This window comes from Patella vulgata, chromosome 4 (genome assembly GCF_932274485.2).
Source record: "Patella vulgata chromosome 4, xgPatVulg1.2, whole genome shotgun sequence".
Taxonomy (NCBI): domain Eukaryota; kingdom Metazoa; phylum Mollusca; class Gastropoda; family Patellidae; genus Patella; species Patella vulgata.
Window position 1 is genome coordinate 14,437,231 of NC_065882.2, and position 14,675 is coordinate 14,451,905.

General features: G+C 37.6%; 1 long non-coding RNA gene across 1 annotated transcript; it reads right to left on the bottom strand.

Annotated features, from left to right (window-relative positions):
• Nucleotides 1-996: 996 nt before the first annotated feature.
• On the bottom strand, nucleotides 997-12,072 carry LOC126818692 (uncharacterized). The gene is made up of 3 exons (XR_007679309.2): nucleotides 11,711-12,072; nucleotides 2,632-2,695; nucleotides 997-1,102 (listed from the first exon to the last, which is right to left on the bottom strand). It is a non-coding gene; the product is annotated as an uncharacterized LOC126818692 (long non-coding RNA).
• Nucleotides 12,073-14,675: the final 2,603 nt, after the last annotated feature.

The window sequence follows — 14,675 nt, forward strand, 5'->3', positions numbered from 1 at the left end:
ATTTGGAATTCGAAACAAGAGTAGGTTGCTGACATGCTGTCCCCTCATAGCACACTGTATGCAAAAGAGTTTGACGCTAAACCCCATTTCATTCCATTTCGTCTCTTCCTAATTCCGTCTATTGAAGGAATGGGTATTTCACAGGGTATGTGTCGATAATCGTCGGGTGTGATGGCCTCATCATACGATGATTACTCAGTCCTATATATAATGGGAATCACCTCTCGGGCTTTCTATGTTTAGAATTTCTTCTACACGACGCCCGTGATAAAAATTCAAATACGCCGTAATCACCAAAGTTGTGCGATCAGGTGTTTAAGAACGAATCCGTCACTAGAAAGTTTTGACTTGGATGGATTTTGCGGAACGTAGCCTCGGAATATTTAATGCAAATTAATAAATAAATGAAACTTAAACATACATTATGCAAGAGCTAAATCTGTCTATTGCAGGTCTTTCTTTATTAGACATTAATTAACCTATCCAGAAAATAAACAACGCTAGATGGCATCGTTAGTCTGTGATATTTAGTAGATTATGAGCCGATTTACTGCATAACTTTCTTTCACGATTTAAGGATTAAAAGGATAATCGAGACTATGCAGTTTATCGTACTGACTTTAGTAATGATGATCGAGGCTAGATGGAAATTTCAATCGCTTAGTTCTCGGTTCATAGTGGATCAATTTGAATGAAATTTTCAGCAAATTGCCTTTACATTATCTAGATTTTAACTATTATAGCGAGAACTGCCAACTCGTTAAGGAATCTCACATAATGTATCTTTAATGGGGTTTATAGACCCTACTACTCTGTAGTAACGGGTTAGTGAGCTATTGGGGATATTTTACCCGACCACGCGCTCCGTCCGGCACCATTGTCATGGGTAAACCACCCTAAAATAAGAATTTTCTGCAGGGCCAACACCGAGAATTTCGTGGCTAGTGAGCCAGGATCAGTTCAAGCTCTCTCTATATTACAAACTTTTATACTTGCCATTTTTCACCTCTTTTGTCCAGAGCACTGTGAACATAGACGTAGTACCTCAAACCCTCGTATATAAAGGCCAACGCTGCTGTTGATATTATAGCCATCACTAAACCTGAAGTTAAACATAACAGTTTTTTTAAAGATGCATTATGTAAGAGCTAAATCTTCGTATTTAAGGTTTTTATTTTGGCTTCAAATGTTATATATATATAAAGGGGGTTGGGTGGCCGAATGGTTAGCACGTGCGCGCTATATCATAAGGTCAGTCATAGAGTCAACTTGCGTGGTTTCGATTCCCCGGTTGTACGTGACAAGGAGTTGGGTCACCTGTCCACCCTCGTGGGTTTTCTTCGGGTCCTCCGGTTTCCTCCCACTGCTAAAGACCAATTGAAATAAAATTGAACCATGTGGTATTCCCGAAATGACCTATAGTCTCTCTCTCTCTCTCTCTCTCTCTCTCTCTCCTCTCCTCTCTCTCGCAATATATAAGTATATATATATAAACTATTTATGCACACATTACCATGACAAGCCTACAATCAACTCACTAGTTCATCGAATGGCTGAGATTTGAAATGGTTTAACACACACGCGAGATTTACAAATTTAAGACAAACTGGATAAGCATCATGTATCGTTTTACGATACCCAATAAAAAATCTACGCTACATCTTGGGTCATAACTTCGCCCATTATCTATTTTTGAATTATAATAGCGAGAACTGTCAGCTCTTTATTTAAATCTCACAATAAACATCTGATCTTATCTTATCATAATACATCTTTAATGTCCCGACATGTCAGTATAAGCCTTATGGCTACCCCCATATCCTCACATCCTATCACGACAATACCATATACCGGAAAACACCGGAAAACACCGGGAAAACCCTAAATACCGGAAACACCCTAAATACCGGAAACACCCTAAATAAGTAACCCGGAGCCTGTTCCTCTGTGTGCGAGGGGTTAGGGTTAGGATTAGGTGTTTCCGGTGTTCAATATAACATGGTGTTTTCCGGTGTTTTTCCAGTAGTTTCCCGGTTGTTTTCCGGTATATAGTATAGCCCTCTTATCAAGGCGTTCACATAATACCCTGGATATTTCGGCACTAATTTCGATTGTGTATTTGCCCAGCTTGAGAGCCTATCAGATTCCTCGATCTTCACGAATACCAAGTCGAGAGCTTTCCAGCTAAAATGCACACCTTGCAAAGTTCAAGGTTCGTGCAATTTCAAGGTTCCGTGGAGGTCGCTATATTTGATTTGAACGTGTTTGTGTCACGTGTGTGCAGTAAATGGAGATAACGTAGCTATAAGTTCGGGAATTGTAAAGCAATCTAGCAACGTCCACCAGATGTTGTAAAACTCGCAGTCGTTGTTTCAGGAACATGGGTTACCCTCAAATGACACAGCTGTGTCGTCGGAAATCGAACTTGACAAGAATTATTAGAGTGCTCTATGTCCTTTCATTCCTTGGTGGAACTTTATCATCATTCAATTTCAACTCAAATCACCCGGTAAGCGAAGAGGGACGATGGGGTTCATAGATCATTTGGTCTTAAGTGGTGCGGCGGTGTGTTGGGGCGATAAGGTTTCTAGAGCATCTGTTTTTAATAATCTTGAATAAGCGTTGTCCTACCTGCCATGGTAGATGTCGGCCATGCTTGGAATAACATCGGCGATGTAGTAAACAGCCGGAACGTCTGAAATATTGAAAAAAGAACATACAAACAGTAAGCAACAAACAAAAATGAAATGAAATGGAATTTAACGTCCTAGTGTTCTGTTTCGACTGGGCTAATGAAGACGGGCATACGCCATACAGTGTGCTGTGAGGGAAATTTTGCCCGGACAGCGGCACTACGACTTACTCTTATATCGAATTCCAACTGTCAAAGGATCTTTTACGTGCACGCTATTATGTACACGGGACCTTGGTTTTTTCGACCATCCGAACGACTATACGTTGTCCTTTGCCCGCCCCTCTGTGCTGCACTACAAGGAGGAACCACGCCGAAAAATTCCAATGAACTTTCTCGTCCAACGCAGGGATCGAACACGAGACCTCCAGGTTAACGAGCCAACGTCTTACTCACTGAGCCACCGTGACTCCCCAGTGGACTGATGACCTTTGGGTTGTCTTTTACTTAATAACTTAATCGGCTTCTGAAATCTCAGGTCAAAACTTCCACCCCAGTATTGGCTATAGTAGGCGGTAGCGTGCACCGGGCAGGGTATACTTACTCTTTCTAGAACACGTGTTACCACTTCTAATTTTAAGACTTAACAGAAACAACAATTCCATGAAAAATAAAACTGAGACCCGAATTTTATTAATAGATTAAGAATTAAATTAAATAGGCCCAAACGAGGAGATACATTATGGGAGATTAGATAAAGAGCTGACAGTTCTCACTATAATAGTTAAAAACTAAACAATGTAAAGGATTTGCTGAAAATATCAGTCAGTTTGGTCCACTCTGAACCCAGAATTTAGCGATCGATCATCATTACTAGAGTAGGTACGATAAAAAAACATAGTCTCGATTATCCATTTTTTGATTTAATCATGAATGAGCGTTGGGCAGCAGATCGGATCCCAATCCAGTAAATAACACTGGCTAGCTCTTGCATAATGTGTTTAATGATGACAATTGCGATTAAATAGGATTACATAGAATATTTTCATTATAAAGAATCATAAAGAAATTTTTTATTGAAATGAAAACAAAATAGAGGGACATAGGCGGGGATTTTTAAAGAATAAGACTCGGTTTATTTTAGGGATATGACTTTGAACCACTTAAAGGATATGCAAACAGTATTATTTATACAAGCTGTCCGTTCATATGTTAATCAATCGGTTAATACACTATTTACATTTTCTCGAATAACACAGATTGATTTATGCATGCTAAATGTTTTTAAGGCCTCGTTACCACTTTCAGTAGTCAGTAGCGTACCTGCTTTTGTGGAGTCAGAGGGGTGGGGGCAATATAGATGGGAGCTTGAGCTATGCGAGACGAGAGAGAGGGGGGGGGGGGGGGGGGTAACGTCCACTCGACACAAACTAGGTCATTTCGGGACTAACATATGATTCAATTTTATTTCAATAATTCGCTTGCACGTAGTGGTCTTTGAATCATGGGTTAGTCCCGAAATGACCTAGTTTGCGTGAGTGGAAGTTAAATCCCATTTCTATCTATCTATCTATCTTTTTTTTCTTTTCTGGTACGGTGTACAGGGAGAATCCAGGATTTTTAGAAGGCGGAGGTCCAGAAATTACAGATTACTATATTACAAATTTTGGCTAGCACGTTGTATAGGAGCCATTTCCGACTATTTCGGGCTCCGGTGCCCTAAATTGGGAATAAACAGAAAGTCCCCCCGCCCTCCATCACACACATAGATATGGACACACACCCTCGCCCGCCCCGTATATCCGCTCCTCGTGGAAAGTCAGTTGTAAGTAAGCTTACGTGGAAAAACATTTTTATATTGAGCTAAACAATCCTATAAAATGTATAAGGAGATTTCAAACAGCCTTTGTACATTTAATATTATGTATTCAGTATGTAATTCAAACCTTTCTATGAACAGTGAACAGTGCATTTAATTCAAGTTCATATGGCTCTATTCTTTGTAAACTTAAACTAGACAACAATGGGTTTAAAAGCATACACTAATGTTATACAAGTATTTAAAGTGATTTATATGTTCGGTGAAATGCGTGAACAGTCCAAACTGAACGATAGTCGTTTACGCCTGCTCGGTCCATTCTATACGCTTTTTTATTATTATTTTGACGTTATAAGGGTTACGATTCCTTTAAACCGACATGCGAACATTTATGAAAATAATTTGCGCTGGATTTGGGATAATCATTTGAATGTACGTTTATTTTTTTAAAAAAAAATGATATTTCTTTCTTTAATTTAAGAGTAGGGGGTAACCGTTCGACTGTAAGTGTACTTTGAATACTGTTTGCAATATTCATTTTTTTCCGTTTTTATGAAAGTAATAACACCTCTTTAAATATTTGCCAAGATACCCGAAATTTACACTCAACTGACATTGTTGTTCACGAGAAATAAACAAACGTTTATAGTCACCAACAGCCGCTAACTCGTCGGTTAATGTTCTAACACGAAGAATTAAATCAATTCGATTATCAATGATTTTATCGCCACGGGAGACATACGGGTTCTTTATAGCCGCTGATTTCGTACAATTATCTAATTGATTATTTAACATACCAATCTGATTAAAATACAGATCTATATTTCGTTTTGTTTTTGTTTTTTTATATTTTCGATGGCCTACACTACATGAAGATCTGACCAGTTGTTGCGATAGGTCACGTCAGAGGTCATACGAGCGGCAAGTGAGTCTATGGCGTCAGACGTCATTTGATTACATTTGATTAACCAATCAGCATTAGTGTTACTAGTTGATTACCCACAGTTCCGTGCAAAACACGCCTAAAGCTCGCCGTAAGAGACCGTTTCATTGGCTAATAGCTCACACTATTCAGAACACGCCAATGAGAACAACTCTTCAAGATCCTAGTGGAGTAAAGACAAGTAACGTAAAACGAAATTTTGAACTATAAAAAACGAAACGAAAAAGGCTCTGTGTTTTAATCAGATTGTTAACATACGTTATGCAAGAACTAAATCTGCCTATTGTAGGTCTTTCTTCAGGTCTCAAATGTTATCTAAATTATTAATTAGACAGTAATTAACTTATCCAGACAATAATCAGCTCTCGATGCGATATTTAACGGATTGGAATACATTTTTTTTAAAAGTAATTAAAAGTAAAAGTGGATAATCGAGACTTTGCAGTAATGATGATCGAGGCTAGCCTAAAATTCAAAAGCTAATATTTCGGTTCAAAGAGGAGCCACTTGACTGAAATTTTAAACATATTTATTCTCTTTACGTTATCTATTTTTTAACTATTATAGCAAGTAGTATTAGCTCTTCATCTAATCGGGCGGTTGGATGGCCGAATGGTTAGCACGTGCGCGCGGTACCATAAGGCCTGCCATTGAGTCAACTGGCGTGGTTTCGAATCCCCGGTTGTACGTGACAAGGAGTAGGGTCGCCTGTCCAATCTCGTGGGTTTTCTCCGGGTCCTCCGGTTTCCTCCCACTGCTAAAGACCCCTATGCGCAAGCGAATTGTTGAAATAAAATTAAACCATATGTTAGCCCCGAAATGACCTAGTTTGTGTCGAGTGGACGTTAAACCCCATTTCTCTCTCTCTTTAGCTAATCTCCCATAATGCCCCTTTATTTAAGAAAACAAAACCAAAATATCAACGGTAAATAATCGCCTGGCTTGGATTCAATCGGATTGCAAAATATTCTACCTAACACTTATATGTGGCGCTGGTTTGTTCAACACCAACCGGGCTATATTGCGCAAAACATAATATGGTGGTTTATATATCATCTGCTGGTGATGTCGAATGGAGCGAAATTTTCAATTCGTTATATCTTTGTAAATAGTGAACGGATTTGGAACCGTATTTGGGCCGATTTTCCTTTTAGGGATTAGGCTTTGACATTATTTGTAGTTAATAAGGATTCCGAATTCCTAATACCGGGGCTTTAATACAATCGCATCAAGGCGGCTTCATCCCACATTCCATTTTTTAAATCTCCAAATAATATGTTTAAAGCATTTAAATGTTTGTCATCATAAAAAGGCAAGTTATATAGAATGGCATTCTGTATAACGTAATGACAAGGTAATGGAATACTATATAACGCAATGAAAAGGTAATGGAAAGCTGTATACCGTAATGACAAGGTAATGCAATATTGTACAATAACGTAATGAAAAGGTAATGGAAGGCTGTGCCAATGTAACGAGAAAAGTAATGGAAGACTTTATAACGAATGGCAAGGTAATTAGAAAGATGATTCAAATGAATATATTGAAAATTTCAGTTAAATTACTTTATTTTGAGCGAAATTGTGAGTGTTTGAAGGTTTGACAAGATAGTCTCGATTGTCAAGTACCAATATATGACGTAATAGCAAGGTAATTAAACACTGTATGACGTAATGGCAAAGTATTAAAGACTGTATTACGTAATGGCAGGGTAATTAAACACCGTATAACGTAATGGCAATCATTAGTATGACGAAAATGGTTCTAAACAATTTAAAAGCAATAATGCAGGATTTTGATGTTTAGACATCAAAAAGCGCAAATTGATAAAAGAAAGAATTAAAGTAGTTGATTAATATTCATATCACTTTAATCTACATTTTATTACCGTTATAAAAATATCAAATATGTCATTTTATTTCTCGACGTGGTTTAAAGATCTCATCAAGGGATAAAACGGTGTCCAAAATGAATTGAAATGGAGTTTAACGTGTTACTTTTCTGCAACGACTGAGCTAATGAGGGAAATTTTGCCAGGGCAGTGGCGCTAAGGCCTAATCTTATTTCGAATTCCAATTGTCAACGGTTATTTACGTGCACGACAATGCGTCCCCTGAACCTCGGTTTTTTGTCCCATCCGAACGACTAAACATTGTTCTTGCCAGGCTCTCCGTTCTGCACCACTGACAAAGGGGAAATCACAAAGAACTTTCACCGGGAGCGAATCCGAGGCCTCTTGTTTAGCGAGCCAGCGTATTACTCACTCAACCACCACGGCTCCTGTTAGCAAAGGGATGAACCTCCCTGTTGTATACAGTTTCCACCCCACCCCCTCCGTTCTACCTTCCTGTTATATATAGTTTCTAGACCCCCCCCCTTCCATTCTACCTCCCTGTTATAATTTCTAGACGCCCCCACCCCTCTCTTCCATTCTACCTCCCTGTTATATATAGTTTCTAGACGCCCCCACCCCTCTCTTCCATTCTACCTCCCTGTTATATACACTGTTAAAAATGGGTGTAATTAAAAACTATAAGTAGTGTTAATTAAGTGTAAACTTTACACCACAGCCAGAGTTTTTTTAAATGTAATACCTTTCCAAGGGTAACCAACTAAAAAAACTAAACCTAACAAGTGTAAGCGATATCCATGACTACTTAACACCTGAATAGGTGTAATTGTGTGGTGTTTTGGATAAGCTATACCACTACCAGTGCCATACTGCATTTACACCAAAGGGCGTAACTATTATTGGGGAATGAATCATAGAACAGCGTTAATCTTACTTGGGTTGCAAAAGTGTAATCGAAATTCATGAGTACTGAAAACCAGGATAGGTGTAATTGTAGCCGCTAAAGGGTGTTTGGGATGAGCTACCCCTCTACAAGCGTTTTATTGCATTTACGCCATCAGGTGTAATTATATTAGGGAAACATTCCTCTGAGTAAGGTGTCAATTTTACACCGTATCTTCCGTTAAAAAAAGTATTTGTGTACTCCAATTTGAGTGTTTTTTGTAAAATATGGCGTTGATTGCACTATAGTAACACAACTATAACTCATTTTAGAGTATTTACTCATAACGAGTAAAGTATAGATTATTTTAGCTTGTATACACTTAAAGACGTGTAAATGTTCCAAAATATTACCAAGTACAATATCCTTTTTAATAATTCTAAGTTCAGGTGAGGTGCATAAATGAATAAACCACATTATTCAGCTAAATTGTAAGGATATGTGTATTGATTTTCCCTCATGATTTATATTTATTGTAAATTGATACAGATTGTCTAATATTGCCCAACAGCAGTTAAATTTGAATCAGTGTGATGGGTATTTATCAATTTAATGTCGTTGTAAAATGAAGAGAAGTAGCCGACGGTCCATATGTAATTAGGGTTGGGCTAAACGCCCTATACTAATTATCATAGAGGCCGATAGCCAATTTCAAGTTTTCGGAACTTAGAAGTCGTTGGCTTGAAATAAATCTCCAACAAAACAAATTACACCCGCGTTGGTGTAATTATTAAAATTGAAGTGTAATTTACAAACCATCCTTGAGAGGTAATGCAGGTTGCCACCCGAATTGGTGTAAACTACCTTGATATTTTTAACTGTGTATAGTTTCTAGACCCCCCCCCCCCCTTCCCCCTGCCATTCTAACTTCCCGCTATAGTTTCCCGACGTAAACCCTTCTATTCTACCCCCCCCCCCCCCCTGCTATAGTGTCTAGACCCCCCCCCCTTCCCTGCTGTTGTCAGTTAGTACTACAGTTTCTAGATCCCAACATAAACCCTTCTATTTTACACACCCACCCACACACGCCCTTAACCCCTCCCATTCTACCTTCCGATTACTATAGTTTTTCTAGATCTCGACTCATTTCCACCTCTTCCATTCGACTTTCCTACCTCCCTGAAACAGTCTCCAGACTCAAACCCTTCAATGAGATTTTTATTTCTAATTTCAAATAAAAATTCGTAAATGATTTTAATCTGAAATTGTGGGTGGTAATAATCTTCCGTATTAGTCTAACCGAAAAAAAGATGAATAATGGGAGTTTTATACAAATATATTAAATTTTTAATTTGTAGTAATTTAGAGTTTTTGTCATATTTAAGCCTTTCCGCATAACACAATTATCAAAATATTACTCCGCTATAAGTTAGTTATGAGTCGAGCATTGTGGGGATTATTATTAATTTTACTTTTATCTTCTTTTTTAAAAAGAAAGTTTGACGTAGATATTGTTTGACAAAGTTTACGAAGCGTTAACACAATGGCGGCGGCCACGTAAGCGTATTTCGCCATCTGCGCATCACAAACTTATAAAAATATTTCTCCCCTATAAATTCGTTATGTGTGGAGCATTGTAAGGGATTATTTTATTTATTTTTTTACCAAAAAAAAAAGCTAGAAATAAAATGTAGGTTTTTGTTTTCGATCGAGGAAACGTTAACCGTAATGGCGGCGGCCACGGATTTCATTCACTACACAATTTATAATCTATCTTGCAGGGGTGAAAAATCTCAATATTTCTGACAATCTTTTGATAGCAGCAAAAATATAGATTTTGCTTAACAACAAACGTTAACCTATAACGGATCCGGATCCAAAGCGTTTAATGTCAATATCGCTAAAACTATTGCAAAAGATGGCCATGCCTATCCTACACATCATATCTACAATGAAAATACGGACGTTAGTTTAATAGTTTACGCGTACATTAGTTTAATTGCTTACACGTACAATTAGCTTAATTGCTTACACGTATTAGTTTAATAGCTTACACGTACATTAGTTTAATTGCTTACATGTGCATTAGATTAATAGTTTTCGCGTACATTAGTTTAATTTTTTTACATTACACGTGTATTAGTTTAATTGCTTACACGTGCAATAGTTTAATATTTTACACCTACATTAGTTTAATTACTTACATGTACATTAGTTTAATTGTTTACACGTACATTATATTAATTGCTTACACGTACATTAGTCTAATCGTTTACACGTGCATTAGATTAATAGTTTCCGCGTACATTAGTTTAATAATTATTTTTTACACGTGCATTAGTTTAATCGTTTTCATGAAACAAGTACGATCGTACTATGGACCAGGAACTGACCATGTTATTGCATGAAATTCAAAATCTAATTCATCAAATCGATGCATGCAAATTTCCATGTCGATGTCGATCGGACTTCAATTGATGGAGCCTTGGGCTTTTTCGAAGAGCGTCACCCCAGAAGAAGATGAGACGTAGCGGTTAGTGACGAGTGGTCCAAAAATTTTGACCATAGCACACTGTAGGGCGTCTTAATTAACCCAATTGCTGCAGTAAAGTAAGCCGTTAAACCCCATTCATTTCTACCCATCAATGACGTCCCCATCAGTCCCATTGGAGCTCAAAAGTTGGACGTTAAAAAAAAAACAAAACACCATTTCATTTCAATAATTCTACACACCTTTCATTGATACATGTTGATTGTTAGCTAAAGTCAAATTAAAATAGTTCAGGGCCAGTTTCAGTAGACATAAAAATTCAAACATAAAATTCAAATAGAAAAGTAGGGAGTTAAACCCCTTTTCATTCATTTTTATTTTTTTTTACCACCATGATCACGTGTAGGTTTGTCATGTAGTGGGTGTTTACATTACGTCCTATCAATACACGTTTTAATATGTTTTATGTTACAAGCTAGTTTTGCTCTGTAAGGGGAGATTCGAGATAATACAAATCTTATCTTATCTTAATATACATATTAGACCTATATTATTAGCTCAGGGTACAATTTTATGGATACACGATTACCGAAATTAATACTAAGCCACGTTTCGACGAGGACACTCTCGTCTTTATCAAGCAAACGATACAGACGAGAATATCCTCGTCTAAACGTCGCTTAGTATTAAACTTGGTAGTTCTGTATCCATAAAATTGCAGGCCTAACCTGTGTTAATATGTTCAATTACTAAATGCCAATCAAAGAAGATATATTATTAGCTATTATATGAACTTGCCAACAAATGCCAACTTGGTTTGGTCATTATGTCAAGTGGCGTGGTTTCGATCCCAAGCTTGTCAAACCTCGTGGGTTTTCTCAGGTTCGTCCTGTTTCCTCCCACTGTATTAGACCTATACGCGAAGGTGGAATATTGGAATAAAACTGAAAAAAGTTTAGTCCCGAAATGACCGAGTTTTTGTTGAGTGGACGTACGTTAAACACACACACTCTCTCTCTCTCTCTCTCTCCCTCTCTCTTATTTAGACTATCTAAGTGGCCATACTCAATATAGCTTAGCCTGTACTTACTGAATGACCATGCGGCATCACCATTTTATGATGACCGCCATGCCCCATAGATCCCATATGATTTGATCCTTGACCGTTATGTTCTATATGTCCATTTCCATTAACACCACTTACATGTCCACTTGTTTGACCGCTGTCGTGATGTTGATGATTTCCATCCATAATAACAGGTATATCCACAAATTTATAAAAGTTTAGTAGTTATAAATCCATTTGAGAGATGTTTACGTGAGCACGTGGGGTGTAATACCGACAGTAATTAACACCAGGTGATAACGGCTAATCTGTCCTCGTATCTGTCGAACACACCTGTATATATTAGATTAAAATTCACGGATGGTGTCAATCATCTAACATAGGCCACACCCCTTGGTCTATACACAACCGCTTGATATATGTAATTCCTCGAGGCTTTTTTCTTGTCGCTAAGTAAAAGAAGGGAGTTGGGCTCTAGTGCGCAGTTGATTCGGGACATCAGGTTAACTGTGTTCATTGTGCATGTGACACTAAGGTATTTCAATAAAAAATTTTTTTTTTCATGTTTGCTTATTATTGTTAGGTCTAGACTACTGAACACGGTGTTGTTAGGTATGCCAGCTACATAAATATTTTGTAAAACAACCTTTTTTATGAGAAAATTGTCATAATTGTGCTTTATCCTTTATCGTCAGATGGTGCGACAGGATGGGCACCCAAAGCGCGAGATAATGATATAGACATATGTGATATCACAATTAATGCTTTGCATCAATAAAATTGAATCACAATGTCATCGTATTAATTCATAATAAAAATTGACGTCAAACAGGATGTTGGATTTCTCTGTTTAAAAAGCTCAATGTGTATGTATATACGCCAAAATGACGATAGAGACCATGTTTTTCTCAAAAAATTTCAAGCCGAGGGTGGGGGGGGAGTACATTTTCTCAGGAACCTGGCAAACCCCCTCCTGCAAAAATTCCTGGATCCGCCTCTGCAAAGGTTCCGCCTCTTTAAGTACCCTTATTTGGTCATCTATACCAAGAAATAGATTTAATTCATTCCCGCCACTCAAATATAGACCACGCCCACCTTCCGTCTTATTGTTTTTTTTCTCGATGTCAATTTGATCTTTGTATATTGCAGCAAAGTGTGAACATGTTATTGCGTAATCATGACGTAACGCGGTTTGATGTAGCTTATCGTCATTTTCATTTTTGGAAATTATCTAAATTTTCGGAGCCACGATGGCTCAGTGAATAAGACGTTGACTTTCTACCTGGGGATCCCGTGTACGATCCCTGCGTTGGCCGAGAAAGTTCATCGGATTTTCCGGCGTGGTTCCTCTTGTCAGTGGTGCAGGAGAGAAGGCCTGACAAGGGACAAAGTATATAGTCGTTCATATGGGACGAAAAACCAAGGTCCCGTGTACACATTGGTGTGCACGTGAAAGGTCCTATAACAGTTGGAATTCGATACAAGACAAGAGTAGCTCGTATCGCCGCTGTCCGGGTAAAATTTCCCTCATAGTACTGTACGGCGTATTCCCGTCTTCATCCCAGCCGGAGCAGAAACGTGGGACGTTAAACCCCATTTCATTTCATTTCATTTTAAATTTTACGGCTTAATCCACGAAAAAAAAACCCTCAGTTTGATTACTTAACTGTTGAGAGAACAAAATCAAAATATCAACGATAAATAATATCCCGGCTTGGATTCATTCGGGTTAAAAATGCGCCCATCAAAAATGTTCAGTGAATATCATATGTGGCACTGGCTTGTTTCCCTATATCCCTTTTTGCCTACAGTAGATGCCGATTCTTGACAAATTTCCAATTAATGCATCATATCTGTGTTTATTGCTTGCAATGTCTGTGTAATTTATGTATCCCATTGTCCGCAGGTTTGTTCTAACGTGTTGTGTGAGTGGTCCTGCCGCGCTTACTATTTGTAAATATAGTTCCTCAGCGATTTGTGGAATTATACAAAATACCCTAACGCTACTGACCGTCATTTGCATTTTCCGAACAGTATGTATTTTGTCAAGGCTTAAAGATACATTAAGTAAGATCTAATTATGCCTATTGCGGGCCTTTTTTTAGCTTCAAATGTTATATAAATCATAAATCCGGCATAAAACACAAGACCACAATCAACTATTTAGACCATCGGATGGCCGTGATATTGATTGGATTAAAACACTCTCGACATTTAATATTTTAACGTTAAAATGGATAATCTAGACTTTGTTTAAAATCTTATCCATGGTACTTGACAATCGAAACTATCTTGTCAAAACTTCAAACACTCGTAACTTCGCTCAGATAAAGTAGTTTAACTAAAATTTTCAATATATTAATTTCTCATTATCTGACGTAATGCATTTTTACTCCAAGCTAAGATGTACTATGTTGATTATTTAAAGGGCTAATCCCGATAATTTCTTTTGAGAATAAAACTGTTTAATTTTGTTTTAAAATCCCTTAAAATCCTCTACCTAAGGGCCGAGCAACTAAGTCAGTATTTGTGATAAGTTTTCAAATAACTGAAACCCGTCAGTCTTCATTTGGAAATGGAGACCGGTGTCCCAAGCTGTATTATGCGGTGTCTAGATAAAACCAGACATTTTTTGTATAAAAATAATGCGTAGGTGGAATTTACCTTTCATTATCAAGTACAGCATTTGGGTCATTCACTGTATATACCTCTCAATGAACGGGGATCGATTATCAGGTCTCCCAACGAAAAAATTGACCCAAATCTTAAAAGGGTTACGTGTCCGGATAAGCAGTTTTGACGGTCACGTCCAAACGACTCAATATTTTGAGCTGAAATTTTGAGATACGGCCAATATACCATTCCTCTATATTTTGGCGTTTAAATTTCATATATACTCAGACTTTTATTTTTGAGACTGTTCAAATAAGGGATAGTCCCTTTAACATTCGCTTTAAAAAAAAATCAACCACACAATACAGTTTTTTTT